The 22,271-nt window shown below is 37.2% G+C and overlaps 1 pseudogene; it reads left to right on the forward strand.

Moving 5' to 3' along the window:
* LOC131827867 (phosphoglycerate mutase 1-like) overlaps positions 1 to 20,286 on the forward strand; it is a 90,706-nt pseudogene extending 70,420 nt beyond the window's left edge.
* Positions 20,287 to 22,271: the final 1,985 nt, after the last annotated feature.

Below are 22,271 nucleotides of genomic sequence, written 5' to 3' on the forward strand. Positions count from 1 at the left end.
GAGCCTACAAGTGGTAGATCAGAAAGGAACAGAGACCATATACAGTAACAGTCACCTTACAGGCAATACAATGGCACTAAATTCATATCTCTCAGTAGTTACCCTGAATGTGAATGGGCTAAATGCCCCTGTCAAAAGACACAGGGTATCAGAATGGATAAAAAAACAAAACCCATCTATATGTTGCCTCCAAGAAACACATTTTAAGCCCGAAGACACCTCCAGATTTAAAGTGAGAGGGTGGAAAAGAATTTACCATGCTAATGGACATCAGAAGAAAGCAGGAGTGGCAATCCTTATATCAGATCAATTAGATTTTAAGCCAAAGATTATAATAAGAGATGAGGAAGGACACTATATCATACTCAAAGGGTCTGTCCAACAAGAAGATTTAACAATTTTAAATATCTATGCCCCCAATGTGGGAGCAGCCAACTATATAAACCAATTAATAACAAAATCAAAGAAACACATCAACAATAATACAATAATAGTAGGGGACTTTAACACTCCCCTGACTGAAATGGACAGGTCATCCAAGCAAAAGATCAGCAAGGAAATAAAGGCCTTAAACGACACACTGGACCAGATGGACATCACAGATATATTCAGAACATTTCATCCCAAAGCAACAGAATACACATTCTTCTCTAGTGCACATGGAACATTCTCCAGAATAGATCACATCCTCGGTCCTAAATCAGGACTCAACCGGTATCAAAAGATTGGGATCATTCCCTGCATATTTTCAGACCACAATGCTCTAAAGCTAGAACTCAACCACAAAAGGAAGTTTGGAAAGAACCCAAATACATGGAGACTAAACAGTATCCTTCTAAAGAATGAATGGGTCAACCGGGAAATTAAAGAAGAATTGAAAAAAATCATGGAAACAAATGATAATGAAAATACAACGGTTCAAAATCTGTGGGACACAACAAAGGCAGTCCTGAGAGGAAAATATATAGCGGTACAAGCCTTTCTCAAGAAACAAGAAAGGTCTCAGGTACACAACCTAACCCTACACCTAAAGGAGCTGGAGAAAGAACAAGAAAGAAACCCTAAGCCCAGCAGGAGAAGAGAAATCATAAAGATCAGAGCAGAAATCAATGAAATAGAAACCAAAAAAACAATAGAACAAATCAACGAAACTAGGAGCTGGTTCTTTGAAAGAATTAATAAAATTGATAAACCCCTGGCCCGACTTATCAAAAAGAAAAGAGAAAGGACCCAAATAAATAAAATCATGAATGAAAGAGGAGAGATCACAACTAACACCAAAGAAATACAAACTATTATAAGAACATACTATGAACAACTCTACGGCAATAAATTTGACAATCTGGAAGAAATGGATGCATTCCTAGAAACATATAAACTACCACAACTGAGCCAGGAAGAAATAGAAAGCCTGAACAGACCCATACCCAGTAAGGAGATTGAAACAGTCATTAAAAATCTCCAAACGTAAACAAAAGCCCAGGGCCAGACGGCTTCCCGGGGGAATTCTACCAAACATTTAAAGAAGAACTAATTCCTATTCTCCTGAAACTGTTCCAAAAAATAGAAATGGAAGGAAAACTTCCAAACTCATTTTATGAAGCCAGCATCACCTTGATCCCAAAACCAGACAAGGATCCCACCAAAAAAGAGAGCTATAGACCGATATCCTTGATGAACACAGATGCGAAAATACTCAACAAAATACTAGCCAATAGGATTCAACAGTACATTAAAAAGATTATTCACCACGACCAAGTGGGATTTATTCCAGGGTTGCAAGGTTGGTTCAACATCCGCAAATCAGTCAATGTGATACAACACATCAATAAAAGAAAGAACAAGAACCATATGATACTCTCAATAGATGCTGAAAAAGCATTTGACAAAGTACAACATCCCTTCCTGATCAAAACTCTTCAAAGTGTAGGGATAGAGGGCACATACCTCAATATCATCAAAGCCATCTATGAAAAACCCACCGCAAATATCATTCTCAATGGAGAAAAACTGAAAGCTTTTCCTCTAAGGTCAGGAACACGGCAGGGATGTCCATTATCACCACTGCTATTCAACATCGTACTAGAGGTCCTAGCCTCAGCAATCAGACAACAAAAGGAAATTAAAGGCATCCAAATCGGCAAAGAAGAAGTCAAATTATCACTCTTCGCAGATGATATGATACTATATGTGGAAAACCCAAAAGACTCCACTCCAAAACTGCTAGAACTTATACAGGAATTCAGTAAAGTGTCAGGATATAAAATCAATGCACAGAAATCAGTTGCATTTCTCTACACCAACAGCAAGACAGAAGAAAGAGATATTAAGGAGTCAATCCCATTTACAATTGCATCCAAAACCATAAGATACCTAGGAATAAACCTAACCAAAGAGTCACAGAATCTATACTCAGAAAACTATAAAGTACTCATGAAAGAAATTGAGGAAGACACAAAGAAATGGAAAAATGTGCCATGCTCCTGGATTGGAAGAATAAATATTGTGAAAATGTCTATGCTACCTAAAGCAATCTACACATTTAATGCAATTCCTATCAAAGTACCATCCATCTTTTTCAAAGAAATGGAACAAATAATTCTAAAATTTATATGGAACCAGAAAAGACTTCGAATAGCCAAAGGGATATTGAAAAAGAAAGCCAACGTTGGTGGCATCACAATTCCGGACTTCAAGCTCTATTACAAAGCTGTCATCATCAAGACAGCATGGTACTGGCACAAAAACAGACACATAGATCAATGGAACAGAATAGAGAGCCCAGAAACAGACCCTCAAATCTATGGTCAACTAATCTTCGACAAAGCAGGAAAGAATGTCCAATGGAAAAAAGACAGCCTTTTCAATAAATGGTGCTGGGAAAATTGGACAGCCACATGCAGAAAAATGAAATTGGACCATTTCCTTACACCACACACAAAAATAGACTCAAAATGGATGAAGGACCTCAATGTACGAAAGAAATCCATCAAAATCCTTGAGGAGAACACGGGCAGCAACCTCTTCGACCTCTGCCGCAGCAACATCTTCCTAGGAACAACGCAAAAGGCAAGGGAAGCAAGGGAAAAAATGAACTACTGGGATTTCATCAAGATCAAAAGCTTTTGCACAGCAAAGGAAACAGTTAACAAAATCAAAAGACAACTGACAGAATGGGAGAAGATATTTGCAAACGACATATCAGATAAAGGACTAGTCTCCAGAATCTATAAAGAACTTATCAAACTCAACACCCAAAGAACAAATAATCCAATCAAGAAATGGGCAGAGGACATGAACAGACATTTCTGCAAAGAAGACATCCAGATGGCGAACAGACACATGAAAAAGTGCTCCATATCACTCGGCATCAGGGAAATACAAATCAAAACCACCATGAGATATCACCTCACACCAGTCAGAATGGCTAAAATCAACAAGTCAGGAAAGGACAGATGCTGGCGAGGATGCGGAGAAAGGGGAACCCTCCTACACTGTTGGTGGGAATGCAAGCTGGTGCAGCCACTCTGGAAAACAGCATGGAGGTTCCTCAAAATGTTGAAAATAGAACTGCCCTATGACCCAGCAATTGCACTATTGGGTATTTACCCTAAAGATACAAATGTAGTGATTCAAAGGGGCACATGCACCCGAATGTTTATAGCAGCAATGTCCACAATAGCCAAACTATGGAAAGAACCTAGATGTCCATCAACAGATGAATGGATCAAGAAGATGTGGTATATATACACAATGGAATATTATGCAGCCATCAAAAGAAATGAAATCTTGCCATTTGCAACAACATGGATGGAACTAGAGCGTATCATGCTTAGCGAAATAAGTCAAGCAGAGAAAGACAACTATCATATGATCTCCCTGATATGAGGAAGTGGTGATGCAACATGGAGGCTTAAGTGGGTAGAAGAAGAATCAATGAAACAAGATGGGATTGGGAGGGAGACAAACCATAAGTGACTCTTAATCTCACAAAACAAACTGAGGGTTGCCGAGGGGAGGGGGTTTGGGAGAAGGGGTTGGGATTATGGACATTGGGGAGGGCATGTGATTTGGTGAGTGCTGTGAAGTGTGTAAACCTGGTGATTCACAGACCTGTACCCCTGGGGATAAAAATATATGTTTATAAAAAATAAAAAAATTATTAAAAAAAAAATGAAAAAAAAAAAAACTGGAGACATGACTTCTTAAAACTATTAACAGACACTATTTTTTCGTCACATATGTGTCTTGCAGAATAATGAGAAATAAAGTTAAGCAGATGGAAAAAAAAAAAAAAGAAGGGAATAATATGAAATTAATATTTAAAAAGGCCCCTAAAAAGCAAGGACATTAAAATATTAGAGAAAAGAAATATAAAAGATGTATATGAATGGGTCAAACTCTGACTAATATGAGTTTTCAGCAGAGAAGATGGAAGAGAAGAAAGAACCACAAAAAGTTCAGTAGTCAAAAAAAAAAGATAAACATTTAGATTGAAGGGGATGAATGATAAATAGGAAATATGAAAAAAGTGATACAAAACTAAAGACATCTTTATTAAATTTTAGAGAAGCAAAAATCCTTAAATCCTGAGATCCAGAGATATAAAAGAACACAAAACAGCTCTCCTACAAAGGAATTCAAATCACACTGCTCTGAGACTTCTCATTTATCAGAATGGATTCTGAAAGGCAATGAAACACTGTTTGCAAGGTTATAAAGAAACTGATTTGAGCTTAAAGTTCTTTATTCACCAAACTATTAATCATGTATGAGGGCAAAAATAAAGACATTTCACCAACCAACGGCTCAGAAAGTTACCTCCCATCCTTCCTCCCTGCAGAAATAACTTGAATAAGCATTCTAGAAAAATGAGCATGACAACAAAGAAAGGGGAAAGAAGCAGTTTCAGAAGGCAAGGCAAGATTTTAGGAATGAGAATCACAAGGCAGAGGATGGTCAACTTCCCTGGATCATAAAGGCATGGGCTGAGGAAGTTTCCAGAGCAGCAAGTCCATTCCAGAAATGTTTTAATGTAATTCTCCCATTGAAGTAAATTAAGAATAAAGAAGAAATTGTAGACTTAAGGAAGTACAGGTCAGACTAATCGTAGACTTCAGGAAGTGCTGCACAGGTGGCAGCAGGTTGGGCATCAAATGTAGATGGCAACACTGTCATCCTAAAGCCTGGGGAAGGATCTTGCTTGTTTTAAAGAAAGAGAGAACACATTAGGAGATTAAGTTGGCAGGAAGTGCCATACCATGAACTTTGTACAGTTGCGTTTTATAAGCACGGGTTATCCTATCCTTAGAAAGTGTAAACTGTGACCCACCCAAAATAGAGCCTAGGTCCAGTATTCCAACATGGGGACCTGGTGACAGAAACAAATGGGAAGGTAAATTGAAAGACTTCAAATTCAGTATATATATTCTACAAGGAAGAAAGGATCCTCAGGGAAGACCTGATGTCATAAATTTGTGATTTTAGACAGCCAACAGGCGCTTTCTGGATGCCACTCTCTGAGTAGAAAAAAGTATGCATTAACATAAGACTTGTTAAGATTTATTAATTTAGGGAATTTGTGTTTTCAAAATCACTCAATTTCATAGAACAACTGGTGTAGATTGGTTGGTAACCTAGAAAAGGAAAGTGATCTATTTCCTCTGTTTAAACTTTTTCCCAAACATGTACTCTATGGCTGCAACAGAGATGATATTGTTAATTGTAGTAGTTTATATCCATTGAACAATTGCAATATATCAATCAAATGCAAAAAGTCCACAATGCTTCAGGTAAATGTAATCCTCACAACAATCCTACAATGCAGATATTATCCTCTTAGTATGCAAGACTGAAATCAGAACAGACTGATGAAAGAACTTTCCGAAGTCACGCAACTAGCAAGAGACAAAGCCAGGAATCAGAGCCATATCACCTTACTCCAGAACTCGTGTGCTAATGATTGCACTATTCTGCCTCCCAAATTCAAATTTATGTATAAGCCTGTGAAAAGACTGTATTTTGATTTTTTTGTTAGTTTGCTTTTCTGGGAACTACTATAATGGAAGGATATTTAAGTTGCAAGCTGCTGGAATGATTAGTGTTTTGGTTTGGGGATTCAGCTGTGTATCTATAGTTGCCAAATGTGGGGTCAGGGATAGTTTCCTTATAAGCTGGATTAGCCTTGCATCTTTGGAAAAGTGATCCTCAGAGAGACTTGGGGATGGAGTAATCCATTGTTGTAATGTCTGTTTTTATTTATTGTTGAATTCCACTTCCTGGCACTCTGCCTGTCACCCATCTGGAGTTCAATACATATTTACTGAATGATTGGACTGAATGAGTGAACTGCAGGCATTTCATGTATGCTGATGAAAGGTGTCCCAGATTGTACGTGCTCAAGCAGAACCTCCAGCCCCAGCCAGGTAATGATCTTTCCTCAGATCACCAATCTGAAAAGGAACTGGTCCAGCTGAGATAGTCCTGAGCATATTTTAGAACCAAATTGTTCTTACCTCACCTGTGGGGATTCAGATGCAAGAAATTCCCTACTTTTTAAGACTTAATCTCTGCAAAAAAGATGTGCCCTTTCCAGTCTTTTACAGGATGTACAATTTTGAAGAGCATACTTGTGACAATAAAATGTTTTGGTTAAATTGTTGCATATGGTCTGGTAATAGAACTGTCTTCACTAAACTTGTTTAAGAAACTTGGTTAGATAAGCTTATGAGGATCCTATCTGACAAGGAAAGTGGACGGATAGGGATGACTTCTTGCAGAAGCCCAACTGAATTAAAAGCACGATTGATTTTATTCACTTCTGAACTGGAGGGTGTGTGCAGAAGAAGTATTCAACTCATTGTTTCCAGATGGAGACACAGAGGCAATGATTGGAAAAGCCGCCTCTCCTGGAGCAAAATTCTTACTTATGCCTGCTTCTTACTTCTAGTATGCCTTCAAGGTTGGGAATTAATTCGCTTTCATTATTCCTAGTGACCTTCTCTTTGGAGTATATTCTGCCACTGATGCTGGTGGCCAGGTAGGATTGAGGATCTTTCCTAAGACAAACAGAATGATGTTAAGTCTAGTTCATCGGGTTAAAAGACTAGGTACGTGGTTTGAGCCCAAGGCCTTAGCTTGTAGTAAAACTGATCTCCTCTGCCTAAATTTATTTTATCCTAATTGCAACCACTGCAGTTAACTGATTAAGGATTTGGAGATTTAGGATTTAGTCCTACACAGTAACTGTTCCCTTGGGAACTCACATCATGCATAAGCCATATGACCTCAAGCTTATTATTTAATCTAAGCTTGTTTATTCATCTGTAAAATGTGTGAGCACTTAATGAGAGAATGTTTGCAAAAGTATAAACTGTAATGTGCTCTTGCTATTAGTAACTTTCACAAATTGTTTGCCATTTGGTTTCATGTGAGTAGTTCCAAAATTTGATGATAGTAGTTTTACCAGCATCTAACTATAAAGAAGCTGCCTAGCTATAGTTGATTTGTCTAGAACTTGTTACAGATAAATACCTACTCCCTAACCCACCCTTCACCAACACTCAAATTGCTAGTAATTAACAGCCTTAAAAAAAAAAAATCTATTTTATTCACTTGCCTCAGCAAAGATAAGAATTTGATGTTAGAATTATTACCTGTGAATATTTGCTGTTTTCTTCCTTCTTTTCTTCATTCTTTGAAAATAAATTGACTTTCTGAGTGTTTTTTCTACGATTCTTTACACACTTGCTTATTTTAAAATCACAAATACAGAAATTACTGCCACTTTGTTTTGTTCATAGAAGTATATGTTATTAGAAATGCATTCATGAATGAGTATAGCAATTCTAAAACCCTGAAAGCCAGATAAGATTGAATTTTGGCTTGCAGAAATCAAAGACAGTGGTTGGTTCAAAAACAGATTATCCATGTTTATAAAAAATATATGACCTCTATACACTGCTATGCACTATACACTGCTATACACTATACACTGCTATACACTGTTGGGTGTGTAATAGTTGGGTAATCAAATATCATGTGTTCCAATAGTTATTATACAAACATTTTTAAAGATTTTATCTACCTCAGCACAGTTTTTGGATTAAGAAAGTAAGAACAGTCTCTTTATACATTTAGAATGATTATAAATCCATACTGCCCTCTGGTGGAAATTTTTTTCCACAAATTAATGTCAATCTTTTAGAATACTTTCTTCCAATAAACAAACTTCCGAATTTTAGCATCTCTTTATCTCTTTAATTTTTAAGTAGGGCTACTTACTTAAAGGTGAACTTTGGTATGTGTCTTAGTATAATTTTCTCAAAATATCACTGATATATAGTTGAGGTAATGAAATATGTGAAATGGAAGAACTGTTCTTAAATTATATATATGTAATATAATTTATATATTATCTATGATTTAACATATATGTACTATACTAGATGTTTTAAAATATATATGCTTTAAGACTCTTTCCTTTTCATATTGTTGAGGAGGAAATATTTTTCTTCTATTCTTCTGGTTTCTTTGACAGATTAACAGGTGAAAGAAAAAATCTAATTATATATGTGCAGGAGCTCCATAAGAATATGAAATCCTCAGGCACTCAGACAATAGAGGCTTATATATCATCCTGAGATAAGGAGAAGGGATAGAGGCCTGGGACTTCAAATGGGAGGAAAACAATCCAGAAGGAGATGGGAAGAGCAAATGTTTGATAACCAGATGTTTGCCATGTCACAGAGAGAGAGAGAGAGAAATTGATCCCCAAGACCTGCCCAGTTCCCTCGAGCTTACCACACTTAGCTCAGACTCTGTAGTCATCTCTGATGATAGTTCTCTTCCTGGATCAGCCTTCTATTTAGGTTCTTTAGGCAGTTAAGAGAGAGGTAAAAGTTCTTCCTGAGTCTTTTGGGCCTTGATTGACATCAGCTCAATGTAAGCCACATGCTGAAGTCATACATTGTGGAGACACTCATTCTGAACACCTTTGTTATACTTCTATTTTCCAGTTAATATTTTTTCATATATGAAATGTTTTATACATTTTACAGAATTATAAAATAAGGCATATCACCAAGATGTACAATATTGTCCACCAATCCTCCTGATGCCTTTCCTGAACCAAAATGATGGCAATTTAACCGATCTATTTAGAATTTGATGAAGACATTACAGAACAATTCAAAGAGAAAGTACTTTAAAGAATGGGCTGCCTAGATTTGAAAATCATGGGTTAGCTTGCTTTCTAAAAACATGATCTTGGGCATATATTTACTATAAATCACTTTCAATTTCCTCATCTTGAAAGTATGCATAACATTTATAGAACACTAAAAAATGTATATAATAATATACATTTTACAGAATGAGATGATGTACACACAGATCACCCAGACTTCTCTGGAATAAAGTAAGTGCTCATCAGCTGTCAGTTCCTTTATCTTCCTTCTCCTTGAGCAACTGTTCTCACAGAATATAACTTCAAAAATTGGCATATATTAGGCACCCAATAATATTGTTAAATGAATGAATAATTTTACAAACTTTGGTGGCAAGTGGGAAAATTTCAGCATATTTCAGGGTCTGTTTCCAACCCAAATGCTTTCATATTCAACATATTAAAGGAGTTCTAACTGAAACAAAATTTTAAAACTATGGATTTGTGTCATTGTTCCTGAAAGCAGTTGAATATATAATACATTTTTTTCTTATTCTTTGTTTCGTTTCCATGGAAACTGGTTTGGAAGGTGAAATTTTTATGTGTTTATCCCAGTTACTTCTATTTCCTTGACTCAGAAATATGGAGACTACTCCAAAAAAACGGGGGAGGGGAGGAGAGGCTCCTGGGTTAACCTTCCAACTCTTTTTAAAGATTTTATTTATTTATTTGAGAGACAGAGAGAGTATGTGTGTGTAAGTAGGTTGGAGAGGGAGAAAAAGAGAATCTGAAGTAGACTCTGTGTAGAGCTCAGAGCCCAACATGGGGCTCAATCTCATAACTGGAGGTCATGACCTGAGTCAAAATCAAGAGTTGGATGCTTAATGGACTAAGCCCTTAAGCATCCAACACTTGATTTCAACTCAGGTCATAACCTTGGGGTTGTGACATAGAGCCTTGAGTCAGTCTCTGTGTTAAATGAGGTATCTGCTCAGTTTCTCTCTCTTTCTGTTTCTCCCTCTGCTCCTCTCCCCCTCCTCCTCCTTGTGCACTCACTCTCTCTCTCTCTCTCAAAATAAATAAATAAATCTTTTTTTAAAAAGAGTAAGAGACATGGAGAATATATAACTATATCTAATATCCACACTTTAGCAAGATTGGTAAATATCAGCAAATTATCTTCAGGTCTGTCCTATAGAATTTCTCATATTTCCATTTTCAATTTTTCTTAAATGGTGACTGCCTCTGAGGGCAGGGAAACTGTTTTAGTTGTCTCTGTCCTCATGGACTCTAACACAAGACCTTGTATACAGATGAGACTTCAGATGTTCAATGTGAAGAATATGTTCTATTGGGCACCATATATAATCACTGTCCTTGCACCTATAGTAAAAGAGATATGCAGCTTCTATTTTTCATATGATCTGCTACTATTAGCTTCTATCATTTATTTTCTTGATTAAATCAATTTATAATGATACACTTGAAATGTAGGAAGAAGCAACTCTCAAAGAAATCAGGAAGACTAATTATGAAGACCCTTGAGGTGTATCCCAGTTGGAAAGTTTTATTGCATTTTGGCAATGAAATCATTCTTGCTACTTGGGGCACTTACTCAGACCAGCCAAGCTTTGAGTAGGTGCTGGAGATACACAGATGAACACAACATAATGTCTGACACCAAGAGTTCTCTGATCTAAGTATGGGAGGAATTATAAAGCAGAGAAAAGTACAACTATGGAAATGACGGCTCACAGAAGGGATATGTGATTCGAAACTTAGTCAGGTATATACTTTAGTCAGGTGAAAATGGGGTGGAGGGAATGGACAGGTGGAAGGAATGTTTCAGATGGAAAACCAGGGCTGATGTTCTCCAAAGGATCAGAGCACTAAAGTGTAGGCAAGTTTAGGGTAGACAACAATGTGGTAAGTTCAGTTTAGGATATGTTGTATTTTGAGAAACATTAGTAAGTTGGAAGCATGGATTTGAAACTCAGTGGAGAGAACCATAATGAACATGCTTGTTTGTAGTAAATACCAGGTGGGTAATCCATGAACGCCTTGCGGTGAGAATAGCACTTGGAAGGAATGTGTAGGAGAGAAAAATAGATGGGCACTGACAATAGGGTTAGAAAAGGGGCATCCTCAAAACAGTGAGGGTCTCCAGGGAAGCATCACAATGTAGAAATTCAATAAATGTTTTCTAATTACATAGCTAATTTGAATTTTAAAAAGATGGATAAGAAAAGCCTTCCTAATCTTCTTTGGAAGCAATAGAGAACATGAAATAGACATAGATAGAGAAGATAGATATGGATATATATTCATAAGTGAGATAAAGTCATTGAGGAGTTACTATACACTACACATTTCCTAAAATTCTATAAATATTACCTCATCATTTTATAATGTAGCTATGTCTTGTTATTTCAATTTCTTCCATGATAGTATGCATAATCATAGACATAATTTGGTATGGTTTTTAATAGCATAAGCCTAAGAAATACCTGGTTTCTATTCTTGACCATACCACTAGCTGCTAGCCATGGACAACTTAAATTCTTTGAGCTTCTCACCTCATAATTCATACACATAGTAAAATCACATATTTTTGCTGTATTATTTTTATCATTGGGTAATTTGCTTTAAAGTCACGAAGTTTATCATAAATTGGACTAAGATTTGAATCTAAACATAAGAAGGTCCAAACATATATCTTTAATCATTAAATACCCCATTACTCATCTTCTATATCTCAAAAAATATTTTATATACATATGGGAAAACTTTTATAGGAAAGGTTACGAAAAAAGTATTAATATTTGCATATTGAGTTCATATAAGTTAATAAGAATTGATCTTAATAAATATATGGTCAAAGGACATGAACAATCATTTCACTAATAAGAAGTAGTGCCTAGTAATTTAACGTATGAGAAAAAAGACTTCAGTCCTTCTGGGAATCCAATAAATAAAAAGTTAAGGTATGAACTATCAGTTTTTCATGTATCTAAAGGATCCCCAGCGAACCCATAAGCTTTAGGAAAAACATAATTGATATATTTAAAAACTTTTTTAGCCTTTAAGAAAGCTTCCAATATATGAACAACAACAAAAAAATGGACACAGAAAACATATGACTAGGTTGCTTAATATGGCAATTAATTAATTTATAATTTCTTAATATATCAAAAGACTAAAAATGAAAGAATGAATGAACTAAAATGTAAAAGCAAAAATTGTTGTTTTACAAATTTTACTGTTTTCCAGCTCTTTTTGAAAGACAAATTATTTCATATTAAACACATGGGACAAAAAGCCTATAGTTACAGACAAAGTGACTTCTGGCTGAAACCCACTTGGTAGTTTCCTTATTTGTTTAAAAGGCAAGTAGGGAAACTCAGTGATAGTAATTTGTTAAACCCTACCATGCATTTAACTGATAAGCTGAAAAGAAATTGGAAAAGAGTTTGGGGAGCCCATTCTTTCTACATAAAACTTATATCCCTTCCAATGGGATATATACAAAGAATTAATCATTCTTCCAGTTCTCCTTGAACAACCATCAAAGCCAAGGATGTATTAGGATTAGGCCTAACAATAGGAAGGGCAATGTTACTCAATTTAAATTTAAAAAGTTTTCACTCTCTTGACACCAATTCTGAAATACATATCTGGATAAAATATTTGTGTTTGTAACGTGGCCTGAGTCCTGTAGAAAGACTTTTTTAAGTTCAAAATAAGCTCAAAACAAACCTTATTTTAACCAGGATAGAAAATGATTAGAATTAATTCTTTTTGGTAAAGACCAGTAATTTAAATATGTGTCAAGTCAGCTTTTCTGCAGAGGGAAATTAGACAGCATGAATAAGGGCTTCAAGTTCAAGTTGCAAGGGACCCATTTAATGTACTACAAAATATATATATTAATGTCTTCATCTGAATATATCTGCTTTTCTCTTATGAAATCATTTAAATCCTGATGGGATTTAGTAGAATGTGAATAAATTACAATCAGAATCAATACGTAACTCATTAATGACATTCCCACTAACTAGCAACTGCTGTATATTGGGGAAGTCATATGGGAAAAAGGTAAAAATGAAACCAGATTTGAGTGTCCAAATTTGGTTTTATGATCTTGGGGAAGTTACTTAACATCTTATATGATAAGCTTTCTCATCTGAGAACTATTAATAATAATACTATTTGAATAATTTCCTAAAAATTAAATGATATATGAAATTTTTTAATGTATGAAAATGTACATTCTTTTTAGGAAAAATAATTTCCTAAAAATTAAATGATATATGAAAAGTGATTTGTGCACATGTCTTGTTTTACCAGATTTAATCCTCTGCCTCAAACCAATGCATAAATTGAAATACTTCTTCCCAGAGACTCATTTCTATTAAGTAACAATATATGAAGAAAGAGCAATTAGATTTGGCTATGGCTTAGTGGTATATGATTTATAAAAACAGCAAGCCTAACAAGAACTTTCTCCCAACAGAAAGTATAGTTTGGCATTTTGTGACAACAAAACACATATAAGTATTGACATAAATGGATATCTCCACCTCTCTAGGTGTAGTCAATTTTTCCCTAAGTATATTTAACCTTTACATTTTTACCTAGAAAAGCCCATCTTGTAACATTACATTTATTTTTCTACTTTTTCAAAATTCATTTAATAATCTGATTCTATATCCATAATATTCAGTCCAACACCTGCCTCTCTGTATCTACAAATGTCATCTATCCAATGATACAGCAATTCCATGATAGAGCAATAAAGAGGAATAGACTGTTACTATATGTAACCGTAAGAGAGATGATTTTCCACCAATTTGCTGAACAAAATAAGCCAAGAGAATATCATTTGTGCTTGCATAGAAAGCTTAAGTACAGGAAAAACTGATTTGTGTGATAGTGGTTTCTCTGTCAGGTGAATATATTTCTCCAAATGTACACAAATCAATGCTTTATATCTCAATAAAAATTATATTAAGCCAAGAAAAGTTAAAATTTCAGGCTCTGAGAGAAAAATGAAAGGAATGACAGAACTTATTCATACTATGCTACCTTTGGTATACAAAGACACAAATTTGAAGTTTTACATATGTGGAGAAAAACAAAACAAACAAAAACCAAAATAAAGTGATTTGGAAGTATAAATTATTTCTACTAGGAAATGTGAGAAAATCAGAAAAGGTGCTAAGTCTGGGGATTAACCTGAGAGGCCCAGAGAATGGGAAGGGAGAGAGCCCAGTCACTGCACTTTTTAAATAATGTATGTTATGTATATTGTGCTTTCAAAAATATAAATAAATATAGTAATTAAAAAATTGTGTTGAATGTTATAAAAAGACTCCATGAAGGCAAATCACTAATATTAAATTGCAGTTTGGACAAACATAAAGGATTGAATAAAAATTGTAAAAACGAAGACACATTCTTATTTTCATTGCTCCATACGTCATTTAAAATTTGATCCACTTTATAATAAGTAAAAGTATGAGTCATTATGGCTGTGTTTAATGCAATAACCACAGGTAAATGCTGTTAGCCTTATAATACAAAAGGATAATATTTATTAAGAATTCAAATGTCACAAATTCAAGTGTCACAAATTTTTCCTTAGCTTCATAGGCAATAATTATTTATTCCTTATAATACAAGTGAGTTCCTAGAATTATCCTAATGTTATTATAAGGAAACTAAAGTGAAGAGAAGTTAAAGTAGTTGCAAAGGACCCCCAAAAGAAACCACATTTAAGCCAAACTGTGTGGTACTTATCCAATATTGAAAGATTGAGGAATGAATAAATGTTGGTATGACTTAAGATAAAATATTATGTTATTGAACAGGGTTAATATTTGTAAATGTCATTAGGGCTCCAATTCGCATTTGTCTTCCCACTTCTTATCTCAGGCACGGGGGCAAAGGACAGACCCATGTAAGCCCTGGGTGAAGAGGGACCTTAACTCACATAGCAAGGTATTCATTTTACTCTTTCTGTGTAGGTGCTTTGGTCTTTCTGTTCCTGCACTTTTGCTTCTTAGAAGCACCTCAGGTCCCTTAATAAACTACTTGCATCAAAGTCTTGTTACTTTTGGTGTATCCTGAACTAAGTGCCATTTATGGAAAGGTTAAGGTTTGTGTACACCATTTAGTGATGTTATCTGTAGCCAATGCTAATTCCTAGTTCTAATTTCATCAGATAAGAAATCCTACTTTTTCTCATCTTACAGAGATTGCCAAATGGAGATCTATGGACCAGTTACATTGGAATCATTTTGGATGCTTTCTAACAATGCAGATTTTTCAGGAGGAAAGGGTTTCATTCACTCACCTTAAGTATGCTAGCTTGTGAGCTTTCCAGAGATGTTCTTTATGAGGTTAGGAGGCTTTCTTCCACCCTAGTTTGTCCTGGGTTTCTATCATAATAAGGTGCTGAATTTTGTCAAAAGCATTTTTTGGCACCAATTGAGATGATCATGTGGTTTTTGTTCTTTAATCCATGATACAATATATTGTTGGGTCCCCAATGTTGGGTCCCCCAATAATGATTAAAGGAGCGAGACTGATACAAAGCAAAGGTCAAGCAAAGCTTTATTTCGCACCAAGCATCAAGAATCAAACCAACTGGCCAGGGCCATGCCTCTTACAGAGTGTGCGGGACCCCTCCCTGCCTCACAGATTAACTTTTATAGAGCAAAGGCCATGTGGTTGAGCCTGGCCAAACACAGGTGGCCAGTGAGATTGCGATACACAGAGAAAGCTGCACAGTCATGCTAGGTCACACACCGGTGGCCAATTGAACTATAATTCACCCCATTGTAGCTATTCAGGAACTAGCCTATCACCTTAGTCAGAATGGGCACCGAAAAGGCACCCCAAGGGCGGGGCCCATACTCGTTGGTAGCTAGGAGACAGTTTGCGCCCCCACTGATTGAATGTCTCCACTTGACCTGACCCACCCTTGTATTTGGGCTTTGTCACCTGGGACTGGTTTCCCGGACTTGCTTTTAAATAAGTTCTGGGGGGGGGTGTGTCAATTTAAGTTTTACTGCATAAACAACAAAATGGCAGTTCAACCGGGATGGGGCTGCTCTGGCTGAACAGGTCCTTACAATATTACTTAAATTAATTCTTTGATTTTAAACCACCTTGCATTTCTGGGATAAATCCCACTTAGTCAGAATGTATCATACTTTATATGTTGTTGAACTTGGCTTTCTAATATGTTGTTGAAAATTTTCCATCTATTTGGTTTATCTGCTTTTTATTTGATTTGTTATTTGGTTAGTGCCTTAGCTGGATTGACTGTTCAGTGGTTTCTCTTTCTACATAGCTTCTGATACCACTCTCCAGAAGTCCCAGCCCTGCACATGGCTGTGGTCAACCTGGTATGAAACTGTTTTTGCTTTTTCTTTGACTCTCTCTTTTCCCTAATCTCTCTGTTAAATTGGCTGCCTCTGATGCAATCACACTGGTTGTTATCTTCCACTAACCACTGGCTAGTTGCCCTAATTGTTTTCAGCAATGCCCTGGTACATAAATCTCTCCACGGTCTGATCCAGTTTAATTCAAATTTATTTACAGTGGTAGATTTTAGGCCAGTTTTTGAAGCTCCTTCCTACTCCAGGATGACTTTTCTTGCTTTTCTCCTTCCCTGGATTTCTCTGGTAACTATTAACTGACTATAGTTTGGCTTGTTGCTTTTGCAGAGCTACCAGCATCCTCTTAATTGCTTTTCTTTCTACTGTTTTCAACACCATGCTTAGGTGTCAGCTTCCCCATCTACTTTTCCAAATTAAGTTGGTTCCCTTGAGGAGAGCTTCAGAGCTCTCTGTTCCCACCCTGGGCAAAGTCTCTGAGTCATGGCCCTAGGGCATGAGGTCAATAGCCCACTTCTGAGTGATACCAGTCTTTATGAGCAGAGCCCTGGGCAGGCTATCGGCCTCTGTTTGTCTTGGTTTGTCTGTACTGGTGTGGAATTCTACCCTATGAGCAGAATGTGGAGGTAGATGGGGCCCCTCTTCTCACCCTACTCTTCCTGGAAGAGAGTTTCTGTCTTCTGTGGAGGCTTTGTGAAGGAAGGATCTCTCAGCCAATCTTAGCAGAGGGAGCCCTGTATCCTGAGTGGACTGGCCAGTAGAGCTTCTGTCATGCTGAGCTTCTGTCATGCTGAGGTGGGTAGCTCAGGGCTCATATGCCATGTTCTCTCACTGCTCTTACTAAAATTTAATAGATTTGAACAAATGTTTCTCCATTTGCTGAATGCTCTTAAGACTATGTACAGAGATTTTAGTTTTGTTTTTTGTTTTTCCTATCGTTTTCACTAATTATGGTTGTTTCACCAGAAAGATGGTTTGTGGGAGTCCTCATGTCATCTTTTGGAAAATGAAAGACTCATTTTCTTTTCACTTTATGTGAAGTTTTGTTTGTTTCTGGCTTTCCTCTTGGGTTATATTTTGCATATTGTCCCCCAAGAGCTCTGTTTTGCCTATAAAGTAGAGCATGGGAAATTTTATCAGAACCCACTATATTTTTACCAAAGACAAAGATAAATATGTATTTGTGTTAAAAGTTTTCAGTAGAACACTGGTTCTCACAGATCAACCATTTGTTGAGAAACAAAGACGGAAGATGCAGTCATTTGTAATTTTGCCAAACTTCAAATTTGAATCATAAAGACCTGGAGGCTAGTGCTCAGGAATGGACAAGTTCCTGAGAAAGCAGTCACCCAACATTTTCATCCAAGGGAGTTTTATTGTACTCTAGTTATCCACTTTTCTAAGGTGACAAATGAAATAAACAAAAGCTTTGTTTCTTTGTAAAATGTGGCCCTCATTTGAGAAATAAAACTTGGTTATTTAAAGTATTGCAATGTATAGGCAACACATCACTATCATAAATATTAAGAGAAAGTCTGTATCTTATAAAACATTTTCAAATTCTAGAATTTGGCCTATTAAAGATATGGGACAAGTTAATTTTTACATAGATGGCTGTTTATTTACCCAGTGCTTTTTCTAGAAATAGGATCCACTGTGAATCTCTTTGAATCTCATATGCCAAATAGAGGTCTGACCTATTGCAAATTTTTATTAAGCATATGAGAGAGTGACTTTATATCAAGATGCATGGGGCGCCTGTGTGTGGCTCAGTGGGTTAAGCCGCTGCCTTTGGCCCAGGTCATGGTCTCATGGTCTCAGGGACCTGGGATCCAGCTCAGCATTTGGCTCTCTGCTCAGCAAGGAGCCTGCTTCCCCCCCCCTCTCTCTCTGCCTGACTCTCTGCCTACTTGTGATCTCTGTCTCTCATATAAATACAATCTTAAAAAAAAAAAAAAAAAAGGATGTAATACCTATTATGTAAGGCAAACATAGCATATAATTTCAAAACAGATTTTTTTTTCAAAGTTCAAACCCATGAATTTCACAGATGACTAAAGGAGTTCATAGTTGGTTCTTCCTGGAAAACCTATCTTCTAAGAGCAAAAATATGTAACTTAGTTTCCTTTCCCATTCTAAAAACTATTTCACAGAAACACATACCTTATTGTGGCCCAAAGAAAGTGAATGGTAATTGTTTGTTTAATCGGTAATCTTTCTTATTTTTTTTAAACATTTATTTATTTATCCAGAGACAGAACCTTGTGAGGGCTGGGGGCAGAAGCAGAAGGAAAGAGAGAGAAGCAGATTCCCCACTGAGCCCCAGGTGGGGTTCAATCTCACCATTCATGAGCCCACAACCTGAACAGAAACTGAGTCCCACACTTAACCAACAGAGCCACCCACACACCCCATCTTTCTCACTTTCTTATGTCTGGAAAAACAAGTGCTTTTGATTAGAACTTTACTCAACTTTAGTTTTTCACAAATAAGATGCTATTCTGAGTTTGAGCTTCATCTGCAAAGTCTTTTTTTTTTTTTTTAATGGAGCTATATATGTTTTACATTCTGGATAATTTAATAAAATTTATATTTTAAATATATGAATTTAGGAGTGAAAGTAGATAGAATATGAATATAGATAAATATAGATAGATATAGAGATAGATAATCTGATATCTTGAGTTTCTAGTTCTATAAATAACCCTCAAATGGAGTTAAAACATCTGACAAAATTACCCATATTTTTTATTAAATGACTTTTGGTCATTAAGTCATCCTCATTTATTTATGGCGCAATTGGGACTTTATCCAGCAGTTAACATTTGCACCATCTCTAAGCTCCGATTTTCTAGTATACATAAAGGGTATCATAAAAACCAACTTGTGTTAAAGTAAGAATTAAGTTAGGCAAGTGCGCAGGTGCGGCTGGGACTGGACAGCTGCTCAAAGAATCCACTGTTTTCCCCGAGCCGCTGCCATGGTCACCTACGAACTGGTAGGAGAGGACAGGGTGAGAGCACTTGGGACTGGGAGCACTGCTTCAGTGGCTGGTACAACATGACCTGAGCCCCTCTGGCAGGAGGAGGCAAAGCACAATGGCCAGGCACTGTGAGATGCTTGCTAGGAGTTGGACCCCTGCTTTACCCACGCACAGAAGAGAGCAATTCAGACTGTTTTGGATGCCATTGACAAATGTCGCTGCTGGTACTGAGGACTTAATGCCCCAGTGAGTGGCACTATGGGACTCTAACCAGCCTCAAAAACTGCTGCCAAGCATGGCAAAGCCCAGGTAAAGATCTGGACATGCCCTTATGATGTCCCACCACCTGAGATGGAGCCTGACATTCCACAGCAACATCAGTAAGGCTCACAAGTGTGCAGAGCTCACTGAATATCAGCTATCCTCCTGTGATTGATTGATGTACACCATTGCCAGAATTCTGCCCTTTTGAAATGAAGAAATACTCCCAGATCAAGGAGGGAAAATAGGTACATATTGCAGCCTATGGCAACAGCCTTCTGTACATTGTCAGGTGTCTGGAGGATCTTTCCAAAGAGGCTATCTCGGAGCTGCAGCTGCCAATTGGTATTCCCATGGTATAAGAATTGGACAGGAATTTGAAGCCCATCATGCCCATGCAGTTCCTAGGGAATGAAGAAGCAGTGGGTAAAGCCATAGAAGCTTCAACTGCCCAGCACAAAGCTAAAGAGTGAAAGAGAACAGGCAGACTACTTGCCCAAGGACATCCTCCGTACCCATCCCATTCCTCTGCACGTCCTCCTTGAACAAATCGCGCTGACCACATCTGTAGGCATCTTAAGTTTTACCTGAAGACTGGGACCAGTGGCTCCTAATTTTATTAAGCCATTTTGTCTCTTGCATCTGCTCCCTTCATATAATCAAGTCAAAATGGCACTTCTGAAGCCTGGGCTTCAGTCCAAGCTGAGGAAAGACCTGATCCAAGAGTAGAGCATTAGTAACTCTGGAATTTTTGCTATTGCTTTCTTACTAAGGACCTGCTTGAGTTGGGGATAGGGAGAAGCCAGCTTAGGTGTGACCAATGAGAAACAAGAAAGCCTATTTGTGTTCCCAGGAACCCGTTTTCTACTACTCTGTAGCTTCTGTAGTCAAGAGACTGGGAAGCAAGGAGGAGTGGTGGGGGAGACATTTATTTATTTATTCATTCATTCATTCATTCATTCATTTTTGTAGACCATGCCCTGCCTTTTCTTTTTGTTCACAGAATTCTCTCACCAGTAAGAATACAGCCCAGGGAAGGGACCCGAAGGATAAGAAAATCTCACTTTGTTTACAACTGGAGAATCAGGGTTCCTGCATTTGTTCTTCCTCTGTGCAGGGCATCGTGCTAGGAGCAACTTCTCTGCTACGTCTCTTCTTTCTCCCTGCGGCTGGGCTGGGTAAAAGTTCTGGTTCCAGTGCTTCAGGCTGGAAGACTGAGCTTGGCAGCTCTACCCGTTCAAGTACAGCAACCTAAAAAGCCACCAGTGGTCTTGGGGAGGCCAGAGACAGTGTTCAGCCCCCCAAAAGGGCTGAGGATTCCATGGAACCAAGATAGTAGGACAGGAGCTAGCCTGAAGATGAATGTAACTTGCATGGTGACTAAAATGATCATTTCAGCTCTGACCCTAGAAGAACTGGCTCCAGGAGAGTGGGATCAATCTGAATGTTTTAGGTATTACATTTACTGTATACACACACACACACACACACACACACACACACACACACACACAACTAAAACCTTTCTGAGATTTCTAGTGGCTGTTGAAATAGTCCCACATGTGATCATCCCAAAATAAGTTATTCCTCATACCAACGTGCGACGAGCAACTTGACTTCTGAGGCCTACGAATTCATCCTAATATGTTTTAGAATCCCTCTCCCCTGTCTTAATGTTTTATGGGAGTGAAATGCCTCTTGATCATGTCTAAGTGTGTCTTTCACTGTATCTGTTTCTGATCATGTTCCAGTTGCTTGGCCCTGCCACTTGGGCCCAGTACTCATTTTGAGTGTAACTGTACTAAATCTTTTTTTCCAGATCAATATAATAAAGGAGTGATGTGCAATAAAAAATATAAATATTTCACACACACACACACACACCACACAGAAGAATTGTTGGATAATATATGGGGTGCTTGTATCAGAGTACCTACTATATAATACACTATCAATAAATATTACCTGATATTATTATCATAATTGTAGCTATCCTTTGAAGGATCTGTTGAAATGTCACTTTCCAATTATTTTCATCAATTCCTGTAACGCCAACATAGCTGTAATTTGGGTTATCATCTCACTTTAAAATATCTCTTTCCATTTGTTTTTAAATTCATTTGTTAAGAAAAAAATAATTCAGGGATGCTGGGGTGACTCAGTCAATTAAGCATCTGCCTTTGGCTCAGGTCATGATGCTGGAGTCCTGGGACTGAATCCCACATCGGGCTTCTTATTCCATGGGGAATCTGCTTCTCCTTCTCCCTGCCATTCTCCACTGTTTGTGCTCTTTCTCTCTCTTTCTCAATCTCTGACAAATAAATAAATAAAATCCTTAAAAAAAAAAAGACAGAGAATTCAAATATTGGGACGCCTGGGTGGCTCAGTTGGTTAAGCAGCTGCCTTCGGCTCAGGTCATGATCCCAGCGTCCTGGGATCGAGTCCCACATCGGGCTCC

The sequence above is a fragment of the Mustela lutreola genome, chromosome 3, assembly GCF_030435805.1.
Source record: "Mustela lutreola isolate mMusLut2 chromosome 3, mMusLut2.pri, whole genome shotgun sequence".
Lineage (NCBI taxonomy): Eukaryota > Metazoa > Chordata > Mammalia > Carnivora > Mustelidae > Mustela > Mustela lutreola.